This window comes from Macrotis lagotis, chromosome 5, assembly GCF_037893015.1.
Source record: "Macrotis lagotis isolate mMagLag1 chromosome 5, bilby.v1.9.chrom.fasta, whole genome shotgun sequence".
Taxonomy (NCBI): domain Eukaryota; kingdom Metazoa; phylum Chordata; class Mammalia; order Peramelemorphia; family Peramelidae; genus Macrotis; species Macrotis lagotis.
In genome coordinates this window covers 73,010,819-73,037,244 of record NC_133662.1, presented here as the reverse complement: position 1 = coordinate 73,037,244, position 26,426 = coordinate 73,010,819, and the positions used below count along the sequence as shown (strand labels likewise).

Genomic DNA, 26,426 nt, shown 5'->3' with positions numbered 1-26,426 from the left:
GACAGGAAAATCATTTAGGGAGCTTAGGAAAAGTCTTTTACAAGAGGCAGTACCTGAGCTATATAAAAGGCAGGGATTCTATCAGGCTGAAGTTGGCAAGGAGGATATCCCAGATAAATCAATTCCTCTTTTCAACTAAACTCATAAATTTTTTCTGACAATTACCATTTTTAAAATGCAACTGTATAAGTTGACTTAATTTTTGGCAGATGAATTCTTGGTTGTACCAATGTCAAATTCTCTTTTGATCTAGACAAGATCCTGCTCTGCCATTAGGAGAATGACTCCCCACTCAATTCATGGTATCAATACAGCTCTTGTAGGTAGAGGTCCTAAGGCTATGATTTAATTTTGTTGTTGTTGAGTCATTTCAGTTGTATCTGAATTTTTATAACCCAAATTGAAGTTTTCATGGCAAACTGGATTGATTTGCCACTTTCCTCTTCAACTTTCTTTATAGATGAGGAAATTGTGGCAAATAGAGTTGTCAGGTAGCTATAAGTGATTTAATTTATAATGATCCAAATCAGGTTGAAAGATATTCAAGGAAGACTAGTTCCTCTGGTGTGAGGACTGCCAAATAGTTTTCAGGACTGCTTTTTCCTTTGATGTCCACTCGAGCCACCTAACTCTTATCTTTTACTCCAATAAGCTATAACAGGCACAATGGCCACCCCTACAGGGAAATAGGAGAGGAAAGAAAGGAGAATGAGTAGCTTATAGAAAGGAGGTGGTGGTCAAAAGCCAAATATTGATGAGGAGGGATAGAGTGAAAGTAAAGAAAAAAGTATACATGGGGAAAAATAGGTTGGAGGGAAATAGTACTATTACAGTGAATGTGAATGTGATAAACTCTCCCATAATTTGGAAAGAGATATCAGAATGGATTAAAAATTAGAATCATATATCATTTTGTTTACAAGAAACATATTTGAAACAGAGAGATACCCACAGAGTAAAGGTAAAAGATTTAAGATTATATAATGCTTTAGCTGAAGTAAATAAAACAGGAGTAGCAATCTTTTCTCCAACAAAGTAAAAGTAAAAATACACCTAATTGAAAGAGATAAGAAAAAAAATCTATATTTCTCTAAAAGGCACAATAGACAATGAAATAATAGCAATGCTAAATATGTATATACCTCTAAATATTAAATATTAAATATGTAGCAACCAAATTCTTAGAGAAGAAATTAAGTGAGTTACAAGAAGAAATAGAGAGTAAAACTATACTCATTGGGGACCTCAACATTCTTCTCTCAGAATTAGATAAATCTAACCACAAAATAAACAAGAAATAATTTAAGGTGAGCTATTACAGAATTCTAGAAAAAACAAAATAAAGATAGAAAATAATATCATTTTCTAAGTGGCACATGGCACCTACACAAAAATAGAGCACATATTAGGGCATTAAAAGTCAAGTAAAGAAAGGAAGAAATATTAAATGCATTTTTCAGGTTATATGCAATAAAAATTACACAACAAAGGGCCATGCAAAGAAGACTAAAAATTAATTGGTAAGTAAATAACATAATCCTAAAGAAAGAGAGAGTAGGTCAGGGGCGGCTAGGTGGCACAGTGGATAAAGCACCGGCCTTGGAGTCAGGAGTACCTGGGTTCAAATCCGGGCTCAGACACTTAATTACCTAGCTGTGTGGCCTTGGGCAAGCCACTTAACCCTGTTTGCCTTACAAAAAAACTAAAAAAAAAAAAGAAAGAAAGAGTAGGTCAAATGACAAATCACAAAACAATCAATATTTCATCCAAAAGAATAACAATAATGAGGCAACATACCAAAACTTAGGGGATACAACCATGGCAGCCCTTGGGGAAATTTAATCTCTATTTACATGAAAAAATTAGAGAAAGAGAAGATCAATGAATTGGACATGTAACTTAAAAAACTAGAAAAAAAATTAAAACTCTAATTAAAGACCAAACTGGAAATCCTGAAAATCAAAGAAAAAATTAATAAAATTGAAATGAGAAAACTATTGAAATAAGAAATAAAAATAAGATTTGGTTTAATGAAAAAACCAACAAAAGAGATCAATCTTTGGTTAATTTAATTAAAAAAAAAGAAAACCAAATTGCTAGTATCAAAAATGAAAAGGGTGAATTCACCACCAAAGAAGATGAAGTGAAATTAATAATTCAGAACTATTTTGGTGAAGAGTATTCCAACAAATCTGACAGTATAAATGAAATGGAAGAATATTTGCAAAAATAAAAATTGCCAAGATAAGCAGAAGAGAAAAAAATGATTAAATAACTCCATTTCAAAAATAAAGAACTTGAACAAGCTATCACTGACTTCCCTAAGAAAAAATCTCCAGGGCCAGATGGATTCACAAATGAATTACACCAACTATTTAAAGAACAATTAATTCCAATGTTATATAAATTATTTGGAAAAATAAGCAATGAAGGAGTTCTACCATATTCCTTTTATGACAGAAATATGGTACTGATATCGATATCTAAACCAGGAAGAGCCAAACCAAGAAAGAACATTACAGACCAATTTCCTAATGAATATGGATACAAAAATTTTAAAGAAAATATTAGCAAAGAGATTACAGCAAATTATTATCAGGATACTAAACTATGATCATGTGGGATTTATTCTAGGAATGCAGTGTTGTTCAATATTATTAAAACTATCAACATAATTGACGTATTAATAATAAAAAAACTCTCAAATCATGATTATCTCAATAGATACTGAAAAAATCTTGATAAAATACAAGTACTAGAGAGCATAGGAATAAATGGATTTTTCCTTAAAATTATAAACAACATTTATCTAAAACTATCAACAAACATCATATGCAATGGAGATAAACTAGAAGCCTTCCTAATAAGATCATAAGCAAACAAAGATGCCTATTATCACTGCTATTATTCAATGTTGTATTAGAAATGTTAGCTTTAGAAATAAGAGAAGAAAAAAAATAAAGGAATTAGATTAGTCAAAGAGGAAATAAAACTCACTCTTTGCAGATGATATGATGGTATCTTTAGAGAATCCTAAAGAATTCACTAAAAATCTCTTTGAAACAACTAACAACTATAGCAATGTTGCAGCATATAAAATGACTGAGCTCTTCTCAGCAATACAGTGATCAAAGAAAATTCTACAAGTCCTGTGATGGAAAAATGCCATACATTTGTAGAAAAAGAACTATAAAATCATAATGCAGATCAAAGCATATTCTTTTCACCTCTTTAATTTTGACTTTTTTGCTTTTCTTGTGGGTTTTTCACTTTTTGTTCTAAATCTTTACAGCATGATCAATATGGAAATCATGCATACCTATTTCAGATTTCTTGTTATCCAAGGATGGAGGGAAGGAGAGAGAAAACTTTACTAAAATGAATGTTGAAAATTGTCTTACAAATAATTGTATAAATAAATAAACAAAAGGAATGCTTTTTAAGTTCAAAATAAAATTAAAAAAAAAAAAGAAATAGGTATTGCAAGTTTAATTATCTCCATTTTACAAAAGAAGAAAGTGGAGCACATCCCTAGATATTGCCAGTTATATTTAACACTAGAAATAACTTCAGAGATCATTAAATTCAATGCAGTTTGCAAATGAGAAAACTAGTACTTAAAACCAGGAGATGATTTATCTAAGGTCAATCAATCTTTTTTTGAAAGATTTTATTTAATTTGAATTTTACAATTATAGGTCAATCAATCTTACAACTAATTATCTATTAGACTCCTACTAAATCCCAGGCACAGTTTTAAGTGCTAGAGATACTAATGGAGGCAAAATATAATCCCTGCCCTCAAGAAGCTTACAATTTTATGGAAGAGCAAGTCACCTTGTTCATTAAACCCTTAAATTCAATGCTTTTTCCATTGCTCCATGAAAAGTCAAGACTCAAAGCCAGACATTTAAATCTGGTTTATTTTCCTTTTCTTTATCTCTGAAAATTGTTATGGAGAAGAAAGAGGGGTAGGAAGTAGAAATAGAATAGAAAAAGTCTCTTTTTAACTAATTAAAGAGTGTTTGGGATCAAATTCTCTCTGAAGCATGCTGGCTATGTAGCATTGGTCGAGTTCAGTGCATTTATGATACAGTACTGGTTTTGGAAATGCCTATAATATTGTGTGATTAAGGTAGTTCACCATCATACATCTAGTAGATGTCAGAGATAGATATAAATGCAGCTTTCCTGACTCTGGAACCATCTATTTTTTTATGCCCAGTCAACTTTACTTAAATGGAGCTCACATTTACCCCTTTTTTCATTTTCTTTCTGCTATCTCACCACAACCCTAAGGAGCACTATGCACTTACCCAAAGCAGACACAGAATTTCTTTTTAAAAGAAGTAGTTCTGTTTTTTTTTTTTTTTACTTTTATACAGAACTGAAAATCCTGGCAAAGATATTAATCAGTGAACCACTGAACCCCAAAATGAAAGGGATTACCTTATGAAGCATCCTTTCTTAAACATTCAAATATCTAATCTTAGATGACTTGATTTCTGAGGTTCTTTCCCACTCTAAATTTGTGTTTGATCCCCCATCCCCCCACCTTTTGGAGCATTCTTTTATCAGTACTTTTTTGATTTAAAATATTTTTTCTTAATCCAATTAATCCTCCCCCCCCCCAATATTGGGCTACATCAAATTAGCTGTTGAGGAAAATGTACTTTCTCCTTATATAATTATATATAATAATAATAATAACAATAATAATTTGCATTTATATAGTTTTATGGTATGCAAAATACAGTGCTTTATGTTGCTTTATTCTATTGTTATGGTAATTCTATGAGGTAGATGTTATTTTGATTCTCATTTTATAGAAAAATAAACTCAGGTTAGGAGAGATTAAATGAATTGACCACAGACACAAAGGTGGTATTTGAATCTTCATTTTAATTCAATTCTTTCTCACTCCGATCTAGCTCTCAACTGCACTACTTTTCTGTCATCTTACTATTTATCAAATAAAGGTGGAAATGGTCAACTTAAAACAATTAAGAGTTATTAAATACAAAGAGCAAAAATAGTTTTGTATTTTATGCACTGTCAGCTGTAAACCAAAAAAAAAAAAAACTCTGCTAACCATACAAATTCTTATTTAAAGGACAATTTGTAAGGAATACAGATGAATTGTTTTAGCAGAGCAAAATATGATGGAGACCTTAAAGTGGAACTTTATTTCACTGAGAAGTTTTGGTCAAGGAGGCATCTCGCTAGCTTTGCCTCTCCAGAATTTGGTAAATCAAAGAGATCTTCCAAGGTGTGTGGTTTCCTTTTTCTGTTTGTTTTTTCATTCAGGGGATATTCATGAACAGGGTTATTGGGCAATATCCAGATGTTCGAAAGCTACTAGACTTCCCCTTGTGGTGCCCTCTTCCTCCAGGGAGCTCATGATGGTTTATAAATGTTTAAAAGAAGTTTGTATTCCAACAGCGCCTCCTGTGAGATTCTAGGTGGCTTAAAGGACAAGTAAAATAATTCTTTCCCAATACATCTCCCATCTTAGAGCACATAAGAATAAATCTTGTCTGGACTGCAGTAACCAGGTAGCGCCTGTCTCCAACTTTTGCTCCAATGGGTTATTAATGTCAAAGGTAACTTTACTTTAAAGCAATTTATCTTTTAAAACCATGTTTCCTGGTCTCATAATTATTAAGAATGTGTGACCAGGAAAATATTTGGTAACACTTAATGGTAGCATTTAAAAATTTTGACTTTTGATCTTGTGTAGCAAAAGAAAGTGTTTTAAAATTTTTAAAAAGTGTTCTAAAAGACATTTTTTGCCTATTAAGTCACTTTTCCACATTAATAATAGGACAAAGATATCAGGCTTCAGAATGACAATGTCTAATGTGTTTTCCACATTCTCTTTAAACTTGGAGAAGACTTCCTCTCTTGTTTTCATGGGAATTTTATGAATTCCAATATTATATTTTTCCAGCTGTAGTATTTTATTTGCAATGGAAATTACTAGTTGAAATATCACCTTTCCTATGGAAAAGTTACTAATACTAAATCTTAGTCATTGAAGCAGATTTTAGGCACTTAAGTTAGGTCACTTCTTTATGCATGTAGCAGTTTCTTCCATATTATTTTCACCTATTGACATTGGAATCCTTGGACTAAAGTTATATTTAGCTTTAGTCCTTAAAATTTCTCCCTGTTTGTTCTTATATAGCTTATCTATCACTAGCAGTAAACAGTTTTGTTTTTTAAGCACTTCAATGTGATAACACTGGAGTGAATCTTCCCTTGACTGACAAAGATTTTAATTCCTCTTTTGTTTGATTTGGTCTTCCTTGGCAGCAAAGAACATTTGTCCATTTTATAACCAATCTTTTTGTAGCAACCTCTTTAAAATAAATTAGTTTATTCTCACATTATTGTTATAAGTTCTGTTGCCAAGTCTAAACACAAAGACAATCTTTATATATTGAATTTTCCAATGCTTTTGCTCCACTAGTATAATTTCAGGACAACTCAATATCACAAGTCATTGAAGAAAGATTTTAGTAAAATTCAATAATAGGGAAAGTAAGAGATGATAAATCTGCTTAAATGATGCCATTTGACCTTGTTTCCTTCTTGGAATACATGTTGTAATATTTGATTACAAGGGTTCTCTTGACATGCAAAGTTAACATGAATCTATAATACAACATGACAAGTATTAAAAGGAATGTATTTAAGTCTCATTAACAGTATCAAGAACAAGTGGTATCATGGTCCCACTGTTATGCCTTGCTTGGACCTCATCTGGAACACTGAGAAAAGAGAAAATTTAGGAAAGAAATTGATATAAATTTTATAGATCCAGAGGAATTTGGTTAGATATCAAGAAGATTGGGAATCATATTATATGTTATTTATCCTTTGTTATTGAAGATGACCAAAACATCACAGTCTTGACTTAAGTGAGGCAGAGTTTCACAAAGTTGTCAGTCCCAGTATCTCTTCCAGAGTCATCAAAGTCAGTGGCAAAAATCAGAATGATTTGTGATAGCCCGGGATGCAAAGGATGGTCTTAGCATCTTCCATGTCTGTTCAAGCTCTAAGCATTCCAAAGCACCTGCTTCAATTACGTTCTAGGCTGTTGGAAAAAATTGTTCTGATTGGCTCATTTCACAAGGGTCAATCTTAACTCAGAGGGTTGTTATACTTCTGGAAAATTTACTTAAATTATCTAACTCACTCAATTTACTTTAGTCCATTTGCTGAGATGGTTTATTGGAATGTGGGTGCTATACATGCTACAGCATCTTGGAGTCACTGGTCAGAGTTGGATGAAGATGGACACCAAAAGTTGATGAGAACATTGTATAAAGATTAGTTGAAAGAACTAAGGATGTTTATCCTGGAAAAGATAAGATTTAGGGAAAACATGGTTGCCTTTTTCAAATATTTAAAGGGATATCATATGAAATAATAGATTAGAAGAGTAGGAATGCTTCATTCTTCATTTGAGGATGTCTTTGCATTTCCAGCTTAGTTTATAGTATTTTTCAATTGGGTAACATGAAATAATGTTTGCAAAAATGAGCTGATTTCTTTTTTGTTCTTAAGTAGGCAGAAAGAATGACAGCAAGCTAGGAATTTTCAGAGGCAGATTTTAGATCAGTATGAAGAAAATATTAAAAATAAACTTACTTTTAAAAAGTCATTGCAAATTTAACAACTTTCAGAAAAAAAGCCTCCAAATTCGCAATGAAAACAAGTTTGTAAAGTCTATTTCCAATTTTAGTACGATATAGTACTGTCACAATTGAAGTTGAAACCATCGACAATTTCATGCACACTCAAGATTTGCCTCCTAGATTGGTCAATGTCTTCTGCTGTGAATTGTTTTTTAGTATGTAGGGTAATGGTACTTATTAATCATTCCAGACAATCTTTCCATCCTAGGTAAGGTAGGTAGTACAATGGACTTGGAGTACAGAAGTACTGATTTCAAATCTGGTCTGATAACTTTTTTACAGTGTGACCATGAGCAAATTACTTAATCTCTCCCCAGTTCACTTTTCTCTACTGTAAAATATGAATCACTCTAGCACCTACCTACTAAGGTTACTGTGAAGATCAAATGAAAAAAACATTTTTAAAGCATTTAAAATGTTTTTCCCCTCCCCTCATCCCTCCTATAGAAATTGAATTTGAAGCAAATTGACTTTTTCTGCTGTCCTGTCAAATTGATCATCATGACCATTTTAGATAGGTCCACCCTTCAATATTGTCTCAATTATTCCTTTGGCTATTAGGAACAATTGAGTATTACCAAAGTCTAACTCTGCAGCATTTATGGTGAATTATGTTTCTGTCAGTACCTTCACAACTATTCTGATTGTCTCACGGAACACAAAATTCTCTCTGTATATCACTGGTGGGTATTTTCCTACTTTTTTGTTGTCCTATTCCCCTATAATGGGATGAATGTTTGGTTTTAGTTATTGTCATTATTATTATCATCTCATTTTAACACCCTTTTTGATCCATAGGATGTCACGTTATTCTACTATTTGCTTAAATTTAATCTTCTGTAGATTATTTGTTAGGTAGATGACATGACTGTTCTTTGTAATTGAGTAGGAAGTAGTAGCATTTCAGTTAATCTATTTGTTGATTCCTAGAAAGGATCACCAAGATTATTCCAATAGTAAAAAACACAGGGAAGATAGAGGCCTTACCCTGTTCCTATCTTGTTTTAATTTCATCTACCGGGTCTTTAAGTTTTTTGAAAACATTTTATCCTATGTAGTTGGGATATTATGAATATTTGGCATCTTGACACAATATCTATTCTTAAACCCACATGGATTATATGAAACAAGAATACTTATTATAACCAATATTATTTAATATTGTATTGGAAATCTAAACATTATCAATAATTGAAGAAAAAACAGAAGAAATCAGAATATGAAATGAGGTAATAAAGCTATCTCTTTTTGCAGACTATATGATGATATACTTGGAATTCCAAAGACTCTACTAAAAACTGAATTGAAACAATGAATAATTTTAGCACAGTAAATCCACATAAGTCACTAGTATTCAAATCCTAGAAGTATAACTGCCAAAAAACAAACTCAGAAACTATATGAGCAAAATTAATTTAAAAAACCTTTTTATACAAACAAAATCAAATTTCAATAATTGTAAAAATATTAATTGTCCATGAGTTTATGAGTAGGCAGGGTCAGTATAATAAAAATGACATATCTTGCCTAATTTACATATTTCAGGCCATTTCCATTAAATTTCCCCTCCCCCAAATTTACTGGGTTAGCAAAATAATACCCACATTTATTGAAAGAACAAAGGGTCAAGATTATCAAAGGAACTAATAAAAATATAAAGGAAGGAGGTTTAGCAATAACAGATCTTAAATCATATCATAAGGCATTAATTATCAAAACTATTTGATAAAGGCTAAGTACTAGAAAGGTAGAGCAGTGGAAGAGAATAGACATAATTTACAATAGCAAGTGACTATAGTAACCTTGTGTTTGGCAAGTATAAAAACTTCAGTTTTGAAGATAAGAATTCATTATTTGGTAAAAGTATTTGGAAAAGTCAGAAAGCAATTGCAGCAATTGAACAAAGATCAATATTTTACACATTTACCAATATAACATTATAATAGAAATATATGACCTAGATAGAGATATTACAAGAAAATTTGAAGCACATGCAACATAATATGCCACACAGTTATAGACAGATAAATAAGAGACAGAGAACAGTATGAGTTATAAAATGGATAATTTTGATTACATTAAATTAAAAAAGGATTTATACAAATAATACAAATAGAGCCAGGATCAGAAGGAAAGCAGAAAACAGGAGAAAATTCTTTATAGAGTTTATTAGATAAAGACCATATGTCAAACATATAAAGAATTTGCCAAGTCTACAAGAATATGAGTCATTTCCCATTTTATAAATAATTAAAGGATATGAGCAGGACGTTTTTTTGATGAAGAAATCAAAATAATTTATAGTCATATAAAAATATTCTAAATAATATAATAATAAAAATATTCTAAATATTCTAAATCATTATTGATTAAGGAAATGCAAATTAAAACAACCTTGAGATATCATTTTACTCTTATCAGATTGGCTTAAATGATTAAAACAGAAGGAATCATAATATGAAATGAGGTAATAAAGCTATTTCTTTTTGCAGACTATATGATGATCTACTTAGAATCCCAAAGAACTGCCAAAAACTTAATTGAAACAATGAATAATTTTAGCATAGTAAATCCACATAAATCAACAGCATTCATATATATATGTATGTACATATCTTTCATCCTGCATGAAAATATATAAGAAAACAATAAATTTGGAGGGAATATAGAATAGTTGGGATATTTGGTTGTCCATGACATCACAGAGGTAAGTCATGATAAGTACATGAATTGGATTTGAGTGAGGGGATCACTTTCTCCTCCAGAGTCATCTGGGTTCAGTGGCCAAATTTGAATCAGGACAACTGGAGAGGACCCTGAATGTGAGGCAATCAGGATTAAGTGACTTTCCCATGGTCACATAACTAGCTCTAGTCAAGTGTCTGAGGTTGGATTCAAACTCATGTTCTCCTGACTCCCAGGCCAGTGCTCTAATTCACTCCACCACCCGGTTGGGATATTAATTCACTGTTGGTGGAACTGTGAACTGATTCAACCACTTTGGAGAGCAATTTGGAATTATTTACAAAGTATTAAGCTTCCTATACTTTTTGATCCAGTAATACAACTACTAATTTATTTTTCAATATGATTTAGAGAAGGAAGGAAAAGAACTGATATGTTCTAAAATATTTAGGAGTCGTTTTTGTAGTGGCAATGAACTGGAAATTGTGAGGATGTCCTCCAACTGAGGAATGGCTGAGCAATTTGTAGTATAATATTGTTATGGAATATTACTATGCTAAAAAATGATGAGATCAATGATCTTAAAGAAACATGAGTAGATTTGCATGAAATAATAAAGAATGAAATGAGCAGAAACAAAAGAATATAGTATGCAGTAATATTGTTTTGAGAACAACTTTGAGTAACTATTTTGACTATTATAAATACTCTAGATTAACTACAGAGGGCCTATGTAGGAAGATGCTATTTGCAGCCAGATTAGGAACTGATAGAGGTATGTATAGAATGATTTTTACATAAATATGTTTGTTTATGCATATACACATTTTTGTTTAAGGGTAGCCATCTCTAAAGTGGAGAGTGGGGAGAATAAAAGAAAAAGAAAGTTTATGATAACTTTATCATATTTTTAAAAGGAAAAACAAATTTTGCATAATAGATTTGTAGTTTCATGGGCAGTCATCATTTTCTTTTCCTAGGTTATGAAAATGCTTGTTTCATTTCTTTAGCTCAGAATAAAATAAATACAATTAAAATGATATATTTGGGCAACTATAAGTAATAATTTTGAATGCGAGGATGATTTGATTCCTCAAAAATTCCTTCCTCCACCCCCTATTTTCAGAAATATATGAAGGTTTATATTTGTTATCTGTTAATTTATAAAAGGTAGCAAAATTCTGGGATATAATTCTAATAACCTTATTTTGTCTAACTTGGTATAAGATTGATCCCCCAGTGATCCACCATGTCTTTGTATAATCATCTCACTTCCCAGTCATTTCCAAACCATGACACTTGTACTCTGACCTTATTCCCCTCCCAATAGAACATTTCTTTCAACACTGAAGTGGTACAAGGTGGGAACTACATTCCTGAAGGGTTGGAGGAAATGTTTCTGTTTGTTCTTTCTATACATTAGAAGTAAATATTCTTTCTTAAAAGCTAATATCACTTAAGTAGCTAAATCGAACTGAGATGTTTGGACTCCTAAAAACTGGGGGGTTATAGTTACTGAGGGCTTAAGTCAGTGGTAGAGAATGAGACTTTCTCCCACAAGCCCTTGGAAAATCCTGAGGTAGGGGAGAAACATAACACCTTTGACTTTTAGATAGGGTTCAGAGCACACTATGTAACACTAGCATTTCACTGATGTTAATTGCTCTAAATCTTTTTTGTTTGTTTGTTAAACTTTGCCTTCAGGACACCAATATAGCCATATGTATATAGTTTTAGTCTTCTTCTTTCCTTTTTTTATTTATTTATTTATTCATGCATTTATGCATTCATTCATTCCTTTGTTTGTTTGTTTTAGGTTTTTGCAAGGCTAATATCCTTAAGTGGCTTGCCCAAGGCCACACAGCTAGGTAATAAGTGTCTGAGGCCAGATTTGAACTCAGGTACTCCTGACTCCAGGGCCGGTGCTCTATCCACTGTGCCACCTAGCAGCCCCCTTAGTTTTCTTCTATCTAATCTTATACTTTATATATCTTATCTAGAGAAAAATATAGCATTTTGAAGTATTGTCTTTATAGATTGGTCAAATTTGAACTTCTGTATCAAATTCAAATCTTTTGTTTCAATTTTTTGGTGTATATTCAGAATTTTATACTTTCTGAGTCCAATACATGCTGACGTCTTTGGAAATAGTTTCATTATTTAAAGCTTTCATGGGACAGCTAGGTGATGCAGTGGATGGAGTACTGGCCCTGGAGTCAGGAGGATTTGAGTTCAAATCTGACCTCAGACATTTAATAATTACCCAGCTGTGTGACTTTGGGCAAGTCATTTAACTAATCCCTTTGTTTTGCAAAGACAAAAAAAATAATAGTGTCATGTATTTTTTCAATGGAGTGATATAACTTCATTATTGTATATCAAATCAATGAACAGCACAATTTTTATGAGTCTTCATTTGATTTGAAGGCCATATTCAATTCTTTTTAGGAGTTACAATATTGGATTTATGGCTAGATAGAACTACAGTATTTTACACTCTTATCCTTAGAATATGCTATATTTTATTTTAACCATTCTGTTTTTTAGATGGAATGAGAATAGTTTTCCAGATGGACATAAAATACTCCAGTGTTCTCACTATGCTTGAATCTGTTTCCATACATTTGCAGCACATTACTAAGTCAAAAATGCAGAACTGAATTAAAGACATTGTAGTGATCATTAAGTATATTATAAACATTACAATGCTTTTGGGTATAATCACTCAATTTACTTCTGGCAATTTTTGATATATTCTTTTTTCTTCAATTGCTATTTAGTTTTCTCATATGGATTTTTGTGCAATAAAAGCTGAAAATGTTTTGTTTGTAGTACATAAATATGTAGTTGGCCTATATTTGTAGGGCCCACTAGTATTCTCATGAATTAGTTTGAATCTGGGGTGTGGGGTATGTTCAGGGAACAATAGTACCTCTAATGAGAATATTGCAGAGCCCTATCCACCTTTTATATCCTCTGCTGTATCTAATTCTCAACTGTGGATCCAAGAAACTATGATTTACCAGGTAGTAAATCATTTTGACTGACAGGCTAAACCAGTTTGAGGATAACTGAGGGGGTCTCAAACACATTCTTGAATGGGGTTGTTTATCTACCACAAGCACGTGAAGATTTCCTCTGGTGGAATGGGCAGATAAGAATAACTTGTTCAAAAGGTAGGAAGGCAACTGAAGCAGGCACTGCTGGTGCATTTAGAGCCTGGTTAAACATCAAATGAGCCAAGGTCATCCACTGCATCTCGAGCAATCACCAGTTGTCTAAACTCTGTCTTTGCCACTGACTTATGAGGACTCTGAAAAAGAGAGTGAGGTTGAAGAATTTGTCCAACTCTACCTCACTTAAATTCATTTTACTAAGAAATTGAAAGATATCATCCAAACCAGTTTTAGCATTTTTTAATATCTGAAAGTTCTTTGACAATAGACAATTAACCAAGGAGTAGGTGTGGATATACTGGGAGCTATAGTCACAACCCTGCACATAAGAGGTCCAGGCAGAGGGATTTGGCAGCCTCCTGAGTATCTGAATAGCCTTTTAATGATCCTGTGGCTTCACCCTTGGTGTAAGGAAGTGACCAGAAATGGAGCCTTAAAATTATCTGCTTGCCCAACCTTGGCCTGATTACCACTGCAGTCAGGGATCTCATCCTGCTGTCAAAACACAAAAAAAGGTAAAAAAACTTCTGGAAAGAATATTCCACTCACTATCAGTACATGGAAGGTGCACACTTATAAACAACATAATATCCAGCACACTAGAAAGATGAAGACAGAAAACTCGACAGTTATCACATCCAAATAATAACCCTGAAGGAAAAAAAAGGCCTAGTAAATGAAGACCAGTTTACTGAAGTGGAAGTTGGATACACATTTTCTAGAGTTTCCTTAATGAAAGGGAATGTCATGAAGTTGGTGTAAAGTTTTGCATTCAAAACTAATCTAGTCAACAAACTTTTAGGCATGCCAAAAGAAGTATTGTACATCATTTTCATGACTACATGTTTGCCCAAGGATCTGGATAAATGAACAATGCTCTTGTGCTTTCCCAGTTACCAATGGAAAGAAATAAGTCTATATGCTTGTTCCCATTCTTTTTAATATGATAGTTTCAGTCCTGTTGTCAAATGCCTTTAATGAGGATGAACACAGCATCAAGGCATCAAGGTTGGCTACTGCTCTGATGGTAAATTCTTCAACTTCAAAAGGTTAAAAGCCAAGAGCAAAGTGGAGGAAGTATTGGTGTATGGTTTTTCTGTTTGCAAATGACTGTGCACTCAATGCAACCTTTGAAGCTGAAATACAATAAAGTATGGATTAATTCTCTGCTGCCTTTTGGTCTAATAATTAACACCAAGAATATGCAGGTGTTTCATCAGGCGGCAAGCACCACATCATGCATATGTGTAACCAGTGGTTACAGCAAATGGAGAAGTTTAGAATAACTTAACCTATCTTGGCAGTATACTCTTCAGGGATGTACACATTGATAATGAGGTTGGCCCATGCATTGCCTGAGCTAGCTCAGTGTTTGGGGAGGTTCTAAGGAAAATATGTGAGAGAGGTCTGATTACCAGACTGCAGGTATACAGTATATACTGTGCTGACTTCATGGTTGGAAAGGACACCCGCACCATGTCAGGAAACTGAATCATTTCCAGTGAAATTTTCTTAGGAAAATTCTTAAGTTCACATGGCAGGACAAGATACCATACACTATGTAGATCATTGGAAATTTTCTTCCACTTCCTTCTTTGTGATCATTCTCTCTTCTATTTTTATTTTTTTCTTCTCAATCTATAGAGCATAGTTTTTGATAGATGTTGAATTGTTAATTTTATTCTTTGCATTGACTTTGACTGTGTAATTTCTAGGCCTTCTGAATTTTATTTTCAATTATTAAGAGTTTCAAAAATTTGTTATAGTTTTTAAGTCAGATTCCATTCTGAATATTTATTTTGTTACATTAATTATGGCATTCATGTTTTCTACTGAATACTATTTGCTGTATTTTTACATTGGGCTTTAATAGTATTCTCTGTTCCTATATTGTCCTTACCATACAATTGAATGCAGTGTATTCACTTATGCCCTGATGCTAAAATGTTTTTTTATGCTCTGCCAGTTATTGTGAAAGAATGTGTTCACTCATGATGTTTATAACAGATGATAGTTTTTATCAATAACTGCTTTTAATAGTTATTTTATTAGTTGCAGTTTTGCCATCAAACTCAAAATGTATTTTTAAAAACTTGAAGTATGGAAAGTAGAGTAAAGAAAGTAGAGATGGTTGAGTAAAGGCACGGACTCACCCTAGTACTCCCCCAACTTATTTAAATAATGATTTTAAACAAATGCTAGAGTGGCAGAACCCACATAAAGATGGAGTAAAACAATTTTCTAGCCTCAAACAACTTAAGTTACAGGAAAGGACTGATGTACGAGGGTGAGAGAGGAGTATAATGCAGCAAAGGCCAGGCCAGCATAGACTGGTCCCTAGCAATTCAGGAATAGTCCTAAGAGTGATAGGATCAGTGACAACAGTGGCAGTTTCTAGACTTCTTAGGCACAGATGGCAGAGATAACTTAGAAGGTCAGTAGGAAAGGTCTGTCACACCAGGGTAAAAGTAGAGCACAGTTTGGTGCAGGCTACTACAACACAGCCCCAGCCCCAGCAAACCAGGAGCAGACTTTAAGAGTTAATCAATCTAAAGTGACAATAGCTGCTTCTGAAGCTCTCAGCCTATAGATAGTAAGGGGATCTGAAGGAGATTATAGGGGTCTTTTCTCTATCATTGAATGAAGACTCTCTTGCTTTACCCATAGTCAGATCTGGGTCACAGTCCCTAGAATTTGCTGCTCTAAGGGAGAAAAGACCTTCTCACAGTTCCAGGGCAGAAAACATAATTCATAGACATGAGCATTGGCCAGGAAAATAGAAAACACCTTTCTTTAGAGCTTTCCACCTTGGAAGAACTGAAAACTTGTAGGTTCCTAGAAGTTTCTCTGAAAACAACTGCACAAAATCCAAGAAGTTTGGGATATTGCATCCTCAAGCCTGGAAGAAGAACCTTACTTTAGCAAAGAGTTAAAATCAAGTCATAGGCTAAGAAAATGAGTAAACAGAAATAAATTTGATTATAAATAGCTACCATGATGATAAGGAAGATAGCAACACATATTCACAAGAAGATAACAAAATCAAAACTCTTGCATCCAAGATGATCTTCAAGAAAAATACGTATTAGTCTCAGACCATGGAAGTGTTCAAAAAGAATTTTAAAAATCAAGTAAGATAAGATGCTGAACAAAATTGTAGTATAGGGATATAATGGAATATTATTGCTCTATGAAAAGCAACGAGTAGGCAGACTTCAGAAAAACCTGGAAAGACTTACATGAATTAATGTTGAACTGAAGGGGGACATAAGATGCAGGGAAATACAGTTAGCAATAGTAATTGTGAAAAAAACATTATGAACTGAGTCAAATTTATAAAAATAAGAGCTATTTCCCAATTGATAAATTATCAAAACATATTTTCAGATAATGTTATCAATATTATCCATTGCCATATTTAAATAAATTGACTGGAACAATGAAATTGAAAGAATTCTGAGGTACTATCTTATACTTATTGGATTGGCTAAGAAGACAGAAAAAGAAAATGACAAATGTAGGTGGGTATGACCTTTTGATGGAGTTAAATTAACTCTTCTATAGAGAAATTTGGAACTATGCCCAAAAGGCTATAAAACAGTGCCTATCCTTTGACCTAGAAATGCCACTGCTATGTCTGTATCCCAAAAGAGATGAAAAATAAAAAGGAAATGAATCTATATATGTAGAAAGATATTTATAGCAGCTCTTTTCTGCTGGCAAGGAATTGGAAATTGAAGGGATGCACATTTGCTGCAGAATGCCTGAAAAAGCTGTGATATTTTATTATGATGAAATGCAATTCTGCTATAAGAAATAGTGAGCAGACTGTTCTCAGAAAAACCTGGACTTACATGAGCTGAGGCAAAGTGGAATGTATTCCATACAAAGTAACAGCAATATTGTAGGAGGATAAACTGAGAATGACTTAGATTTTCTTAGTCATACTGCGACCCAGGAAAACTGAAAGATTTATGATAAAGAATGCTATCCAACTCCAGAGAAGAACTGATGGTGTTTGAATATAGATTGAATCTTATTTTCTTACTTTTATATTTTTTGGAGGTTATCTATGTTTTCTTTCACAACATGAGTATTATGGAAATGTTTTACATGACTACACATTTATAACCTATAGCAAATTGCTTGCTTTCTCAATGGGGGAGAATAGAAGATGAGTGGAAGGGAGAGAATTTAAAGTTATTTCTTACTATTTACCTGTTTTGATCTTCAATACTTTGTTGCTCAGCTTGAAGCTGGGAATATATTTTATTCACCATTCAGGGGTTTAGGATCAATGAATGAGTTAGTTCTTGGTACTTCATTTCTGTTTTTCCAACTTTGGTTCCCCTGATTTTTTTAAGGTCATTTCCATAACATTTACATTCTTTGATGATGACTCCTTTTCCTTTCTTTTACTTCCCAAGTCAATCTTTCTCTTAAAAAAACCCCAAAACCTTTAAACCTGAGAACATTGCTTCCATTATATATTTATTATTTCTTTCATAATTACATTTGTTTTTTGGGTTTCTATTCTTTGATATAAATTGAAGTTGAATTTTCTGTTTACTTCTCTTTTTCTTTATTTTGATTTTTTTTGCTTGAAGGCCTCAAAAGATTCTCTTTTGTTGAATACTCATGTTTTTCATTAATATTTAACCTCACATTTTCAAGGTTTGGCATTTTAAATTAAAACTTTAGCCTCGGGGTGGCTAGGTGGTACAGTGGATAAAGCACTGGCCCTGGAGTCAGGAGTACCTTAGTTCAAATCCGGTCTCAGACACTTAATAATTACCTAGCTGTGTGGTCTTGGGCAAGCCACTTAACCCCATTTGCCTTGCAAAAAACCTAAAAATATAAAAAAAACCCTTTAGCCTCTTTGCTTTCAAAATATGACCCTGTGGAATAATTTTTCATTATCCATACATTCTTTCCTTCATATTTGAATGTTTTTATTTTGGTCACTTGAAAACTTTGTTTACTGTCAATGAAATTGTTACATTTAACTTCTTCATGTCTTGGAGTTTGTGACAAGGAATATTTTTTTTTTTCTTTTTAAGGCATTTAAAATTTTTTTTCATTTTTAATTAAGGCAATAGGGTTAAGTGACTTGCCCATGGTCACCATCTTCCTTTAGTTCACATTCCTTGGTAGAAGCAGTTCTAGTTGCATTTTGTGGGGTGGCAAAACTTTTTAGATATAGTAGCTTTTCATATGGGTATCTACCCTTGGTCTAGTCTCTCCATAAGCCAACACATCTGCTTTTACCCTTCCTGGGGACAGTAGAAGGCTAGTGAGTTTAGTCACTGATTGTATGTCATTATCATTAGGGGTTTCCTTCATCAATTCATAAAGAATTTTATGTTGTTTGCTAGTTACTTGTATTCTTGAAATTCTGTCTTTTTCTTCTATGGATTGAGTTATAATTATTTTACATCTTGATGGTGTAATGAATAGAGCACTGGAAAGACTTTGCCTCAAAAGTTCAAATCTGGTCTCAGGCATTTACTAGCTATGTGATTGGGCAAGTCACTTTACTCTGTTTGCCTCAGTTTCTTCATTTCTGATATGAACTGTTGAAAGAAATGGATAACCACTCCAGTATCTTTGACTAAAAAACCCTAAATGGTATCATGAAAATTCAGAAATGATTGAACAACAGCAATAATAACTCAGAGAATTAAACCAGAAGAAATGAGTGGAAGCAAAAAATTTAGACTGGGTGTCAGGAAAATCTTTCTAACATTTACAGCTACCTAAAAATGGGAGGGACCGCTTCAAGTGTTGGTGGGTTCTCCCTCTTAAAAGCTTATTAAGCAGAAGCTGAGTGCCTACTTGTTGTGCATGTTGCAAGGCAATATGATTTAGTCTCTATGATCCCCAAGATCCCTTCCAAACTACAAATTTTGTTGACTTAATGATTTTTTGATATCAACCAAATCAAGTTACATAAAGAGAAGAAATACTTCAGTCAATGTATAGGGACTATAGTTGCAAAGCTACACAATGGAAGATATTCTACTATTTAATATTTTGGTATAAGTATATTTATTCCTCATAATGATATAAAGCAGACTGACAAAGACCTTATGCTTTATCATCATTTTATTTTTGTTGATATGTGTTTTGTTTTGTTTTTAGTGAAAATTAAGTTAGGAATATTAAAGGTTCAGTAGAAATAGTATATAATTGACTCAACTACCATGAAAAGTACATTCATATGGTCAAAGGATATGAATAGTTTTCAAATGAAAACTTAAAGCAATATATAATCATATGAAAAAATGTTCCAAATCATTATTGATTAGAGAAATACAAATTAAAACAACTATGAGTTATTATCTTACACCTATCAGATTGTCTAAGATGACAATAAAGGAAAAATGATCAGTGTTTAAGAGGTTGTGGGAAAACTGGGACATTAATGCATTGCTGGTGGAGTTGTGAACTGATCCAACCATTCAAGAGAGAAATATGGAATTATGCCCAAAGAGCAATAAAACTGTTCATACCCTTTGACCCAGCAATGCTAATTATAGACCTATATCTAGAAGAAATCATAAAAAATGGGAAAAGTCTCACATGTTCCAAAATATTCATAGTAGCTTTAATTTGTAGTGGCAAAGAATTGGAAGTTGAAGGGATGCCTATCAATTGGGGAATGGCTAAACAAGTAGTGGTACATGAATATTATGGAATGCTATTGTTCTATAAGAAACCATACATGGTCAGACTCTAGAGAAGCATGGAAGGAATTACAGGATCTGATGCTGAGCAAAGGGAACAGAACCAAGATTACAATATACACATTAACAATGACATTGTGCGATGATCAACTCAGATGGATGCGACTGCTCTTAGCAGTTCAGAGAACTTGGACAACCCTATTAGAACGGCTGTGGAAAATGCTATCCCCAGAGGAAGAAAAACAAAACAAAACAAAACAAAATAATCCTTCAGAATCTCAGGAATACTGCATTCATTTAAAAAATAAGCCTTATGTATTTTTTTCGCTTAATCCTAATTCTTTATACCAAAAATGGCTAACCTGTTAACACCAGTGTGTATATACAATTAACCTGCTTGTCACCGAGGGGAGGGGAATCGAAGGGAAGGCGGAAGGAAATTTTGTAACTTTAAATATACATAGGTCTATGCATGAATGTTTAAAAAAACTTTCATAACATTTGGGAAAGTAAAGCTTGAATAAAAATGTTAAAAAAATGAGAAAAGTACATTCATTCAGAATTACAGAACCATAGAGAAAAGCACCAAAGAAGCCCACTCTACCAAACTAGCCTCAAATAAAAAGAAGTATAAAACGTTTTGCCTATAACTTCACAGGAATAATCTTTTGTCTTATTCATGTCCGAGGGAACCTATTTGGGAAGGAAAACTGTTATTTTTCAAAATGACCGTTCTCTCATTTAAGCTTCAAATAACTCTATTGAAGCTACTCTTGAAAATCTTACATGCTTTCTGCTCCATATATTATCATTGAGAGAGAACAGTTTATAATGAACATTTGTTGGTGATTAAGTATATTCACTAAATAAACTCAGTTTGTCCTAGTTTGTTGCAGCTGCCTTTGTGGACTTAAGATATTTCTACAGAAGCATAATTGTCAATGAACAATGATGCAATAGTCTTTTATTCAGTGCAATATAAGGAAAGGCATAAGATCTGTTATGACTTATGTGGGAGTTGAAAAGGAAAGTCATTGAAAGAGGGAGAAAATAAATCATGAATAAAAGAGGCAAGCTATATCTATGACTCAGTCATTGGTGCCATATCTGGAGTAAGGTGGAATAACCTCCAGTCCACAGGAGGCTTCAAGGAAGGAATGATTGCCCAAAATGCCATACTTTTAGGTGAAGAGCATACTGGAAAGGAATCAATGAGCTTATAAGAGGTATTTGAAGTGATCATTCTTTTGTGTAAGTAACATTTTGTGGGAAGGGAATAAAGTCTTAGGATATAAACTTGGGGTATTCTTTTCTGCTTAAGGTAGAGTGAGTAGGAAAGTGGCTTAAACTTAAAAAATCATTCTCTCAAACTAACAATATTTGGAGGGAAATATAGATGAAATTCTAACCTATCACTCCTTCTCTGAAGAAAGTGGAGTGGCCAGACTCCTACTGTTTTGCTGTCATCCATGCAGGAATCAAAATGTTCCTTGGAGAAAAATGGGTAAGATTTTAGAGATATCTATTTAGGTCTCTCTGCAAATCACATTTAGAGAACTCATGTAGACAGGTATATAATTTACATGGGTGACACATACCTTACCTGTGGTTATTCAAGACAAAGAAACAGGGCTCTTTTTTTGAGAGATGAGTTTGACAACTGATTAAGCAAATGCCATTTTTCCTCTGAAATTTCATATGACTAGTTTTTCCTTCCCTTTTCACTTTAGGTTACAGTCATAGTCATAATGCAGTTATACAAAGTTCAGCAAAAGTATTCTACTATTTAAAGTGAATCTCATGAAATATAAAAGTCCTGAGGTGAATCAACACTTTTATGCATGACTCAAATCAAAAACTCTCTGTCAACACTAGATGACAGATACCCAGTTAAAGGACTAATTAAAGTTGAAGGCAGAAGTGCTTTAATCACATGTCAAGGGTTTTGTTTCTAACCCACAGATACAAAAATGGTATTATCATATTTTTTCCTTTCATATTTTATTTTCAAGTTGGTGAGTTAGTAGACTTCTTATTAAAGGAAAACCTTTATGTTTCATTTTGTTCTACCAAATTTCATGTACATGTCAAAATCATTTAAGAATCCTTTGAGGATAAAAACATAGCTGAAAATTGGTTCAATGACCTAATTATTAGTTGAATTGATACTTAAAGCATTGCATGACCAGCAAAGGTATTTGACACTGCAAAGTAGGTCCAACTAGAAAATAGATTTATAGATTAGGATGCATCAACCAATCAATAAACATTTATGAAACATGTACTAAATTAAGAGCTAATATTATACTGATTACATAAATTCCCAGAATATTTTAGACCTGTCTTAATAGAACCCACTTTATTAAAAGTAATTTATAATCTATTAAAGTAAAACAAGAAATGATAGATGTAATAATAGATGTTGTATTAAGTCATGATCTATTATAATATAACAGGTAATATTAAATGGATGAAAAATGTCTAGTTGATGTTTGGCTGACCAACACATTGAGTTAGCAAAATGAAAAAATCAAAATCAACATAATACAAAAATACAAACTAATCACTACAGATAGATAACAAATTATAAATTAAGATGTGTTCATGTAACTAAATTCAGGACTTAGGGGAGGGAAATGTGATAGGAAGGATTTGTGTTAAGATTAAAGTAGAGATACAGTGATCTTGTTATTAGAGTTTATTACAGATCAGAATATAAAGAAGAAATAAATGATAATAATAATAATAAATAATAAATAAATAATAATAATAAATAATAAACAAACTTGCCATAGCATTGTAATGATTGGGAATTTTTATTTTCCATTTCTAAATCAATTGAAAAGCATTTTTAAAGAATTTCTATATGTAATAAGGGCTAAAGAAAAACATTTCTTACACTAAGGGAAATTATCTACCTATTACATATCTATCTATCTATCTATCTATCTATCTATCTATCTGTCTGTTTAGCTATCTAATTCTATCTGTCTGTCTGTTTCTCTATTATGGATTTATAAAGGGAACATGGTCAATGTGAGTTCTATGCTCAGAGCAAGTTGTGCATGCTCTACCTTATTGCCTGCATCCATGGAAACAACTGGAAACTACTTCTGGAACTCTATGATGATGAACAATGGAAGGGTAATATTTCCTGATTTAGTCTGTTAACCACATGGTGAAGATGACTGTTGATTGATTGCTGAATGGGACCACAGTTCATACAAAAGGTGCTAACTGGTCGAAGAATCTCTTTTTCTTCTTTTCTGACTGACGGAGTATGAGGAGAGAGGTATGCTATATAGTTGTGAATCAGAAAACACCTTGAGTTCTCCCCATATGGTGATAAGTGACAAATGTTCAGTGAATATCAGTCTGTTCTTTAGATGAAGTATTGGAAACAACTAAAATTTATGAATTTTGAAAGATCAAAATGATGAATTACATTCCATCCAAAAGCTTGAGTGCTTTCTGGGTTTGATAGCCAGCCATGAGAAGTAAAGTTCTGAGTAATAGGTTTTTACCAGGAAACACTGTATGTAAGGACAGTGATTCATATATATTGTCTCAACTCTTTGAAAATTAAATTGGTAGAAAAAATGATTATAACAGCTTCATTAATTTTTGAACTCACTGTCTCCAGGAACCAAAGTACTTTAGGGGAAGAATATACTCACAAATGAAGGAGAAAAGTATTTATTTGTCTGTACTTGTTATGCAAAAATAATTTTATGTCAATTAGCTAAATGAAACTAAGGTGCTAATCACTGGTTGTGCTGAGGGGTACAGGTGGGTAGGGAAGCTGAAACTAATAGCATAAGAGAAGAATGATCCCAGTGGTAAACTGAAAACTCTGACTTCAAGATGCAGTCTTCCTGGTTCTGAAAACCCCACCTCCTAGCATGCATGAATAGTGAGAATCTCAATGAATATATAAATAGGTATATGATTAGATTACAATTAGTGTGAATAATAAATCCTGGGAAGTGGTCACATTACTACTATAATTATATGTAAAGTATTTTAATTGATTCTATACTGGTAGATATATGCAATGGAAATCTTTAAAAACTAAATATTTTGGGCGGAGCCAAGATGGCGACAAGAAAGGATCGAGTCTTAGGAGCTCTCTGGTAAAACTTATAAAATAAGGATTCTAACTAAACTTTCGAGAGACAGAACCCACAAAGGGACCCAGTGAGGCAGTTCTCCTACTCAAGGTAACCTGGAAAAGAGCTTCCTGGGTCGGAGGGGTGGCCTGCCAGAGGGGTGGTCCACCACAGCAAAAGAACTTCAGCCTCCTGGAGGCAGCCCCAGGGCTCTGGGAGCCCCAGCTCACAGCAGCAGGGGAGTCTCCTGAGCTACACCCCGGGGAGCACTGGGCACAAAGTGGGGGAACAGCAGGGGAACTCTGCCAGAGCCAGCACATGAAGTCCAGCCCTCAGGGCACACAGCCAGCAGCTTGGCCAAGGCAGTCCAGATCCAGGAAACAGAAGGAGGTGGAGCCTGTAAGCAGGAGCCCCCAGGGCATGAGCCCATTGAACCTAGGGAGGGGAGTGAAGAGAGAGACTGCCTGCTCAGCTCTGTCCTCTGCCCCTGGAACAGGACTCTGGGGCTCTGACCACATTCAGGAACTGATTGAAGTATAGGCCCCCCCATAGAACAACAGGGCCCCCTCACCCTTAGCAACGTAGCAGAGGGGGCGCATATGGTCATTCACAGACCAGGAGGGAGGACAGAGCCTCACACACTGAGACCCTTGTGGGAGTGTCCCACAAGCTCAGGAAGCACCCCAAAACCAGGCCCAGGCTGGGAAAATGATCAAGCAGAGAAACAAGAGGAAGACCATTGAGAATTATTTTGCAAATGAGCCCAAGAAGGATCAAAATACTCAGTCTGAAGATGAGGAAGCACAAGCTCCTGCATCTAAAGACTCCAAGAAAAACAGAAATTGGGCTCAAAAGACTTTGAAAATCAAATGAGGGAGTTAGAAGAAAAACTGGGAAAAGAAATGAGGGAGATGCAGGAAAAACATGAAAATGAAGTCAGCAGCTTAGTCAAGGAAATCCAAAAAAATGCTGAAGAAAATAGCATGCTAAAAACCAGCTTAAGTCAAATGGATAAAAGAGTTCAAAAAGTTATGGAGGAGAAGAATGCTTTCAAAAGCAAAATTGGCCAGATGGAAAAAGAGATAAGAAAACTCTCTGAGGAGAACAAATCCTTCAGACAAAGAATAGAATTCAGGGAGATTGATGAATTTACCAGAAATCAGAAATCAATACTTCAAAACCAAAAAAATGAAAAATTAGAAGAAAATGTGAACTATCTCATTGAAAAAACAACTGATATGGAAAACAGACTTAGGAAAGATAATTTGAAAATTATTGGAATACCTGAAAGTTATGATCAGGAAAAGAGCCTTGACATCATTTTCAAAGAATTACTACAGGAAAATTGCCCTGATATTTTAGAAGCAGAGGGCAAAATAGAAATGGAGAGAATCCACCGATCCCCATGAGAAGGAGATCCCAAAAACCCAACCCCTAGGAATATTATAGCCAAGTTTCAGAACTCCCAAGTCAAACAGAAAATATTGCAAGCAGCCAGAAGGACACAATTCAAATACCATGTAGCTGCAATCAGGATCTCACAGGACTTAGCAGCAACTACATTGGAAGCTCATAGGGCTTGTAATATAATATACTGGAAGGCAAAAGAGCTTAGAATGCAGCCAAGAATGAACTACCCAGCATGGCTGAATGTCTTCCTCCAGGGAAAAAGATGGACTTTCAATGAACCAAGGGAATTTCAAAGGTTCCTTTTGGAATGGCCAGAGCTGAACAGAAGGTTTGATCTTCAGATACAGGACTCTGGTGAAGCATAGAGATTGGAGGAGAAGGGGAAAATATGAGGGACTTAATGATGATGAACTGCATGTATTCCTGCATAGAAAAATGACAGTGATAATACTCATATGAACCTTCTCAGTTAATGGAGCAGGTAGAGGGAGCTTTTATAGTTGAAGCACATGAGAAAGCTGAATTCGAAGATAAAATATGATGTAAAAATGGAGTCAATAGAAAAAAAGGGCAATGTAGTGGGAGAAAGAAAAAGGAGAGGGGGGAATAGTTCAAGATATTTCATATAATAAGATTTTTCTTTATTTCAATGAGCTA

General features: G+C 33.7%; 1 protein-coding gene across 3 annotated transcripts in view; it reads left to right on the top strand.

Annotated features, from left to right (window-relative positions):
* The window catches only part of TENT5A (terminal nucleotidyltransferase 5A), a 64,614-nt gene that overhangs the window by 34,713 nt on the left and 3,475 nt on the right, over positions 1–26,426 (top strand). For 2 of the 3 annotated variants that reach the window (XM_074237386.1, XM_074237387.1), the window contains exon 3: positions 1–26,426. This exon is cut by the window's left edge and continues 32,225 nt beyond it. The gene's annotated coding sequence lies outside the window, so the exon portion shown is untranslated. The other variant, XR_012478617.1, reaches the window with a different exon arrangement.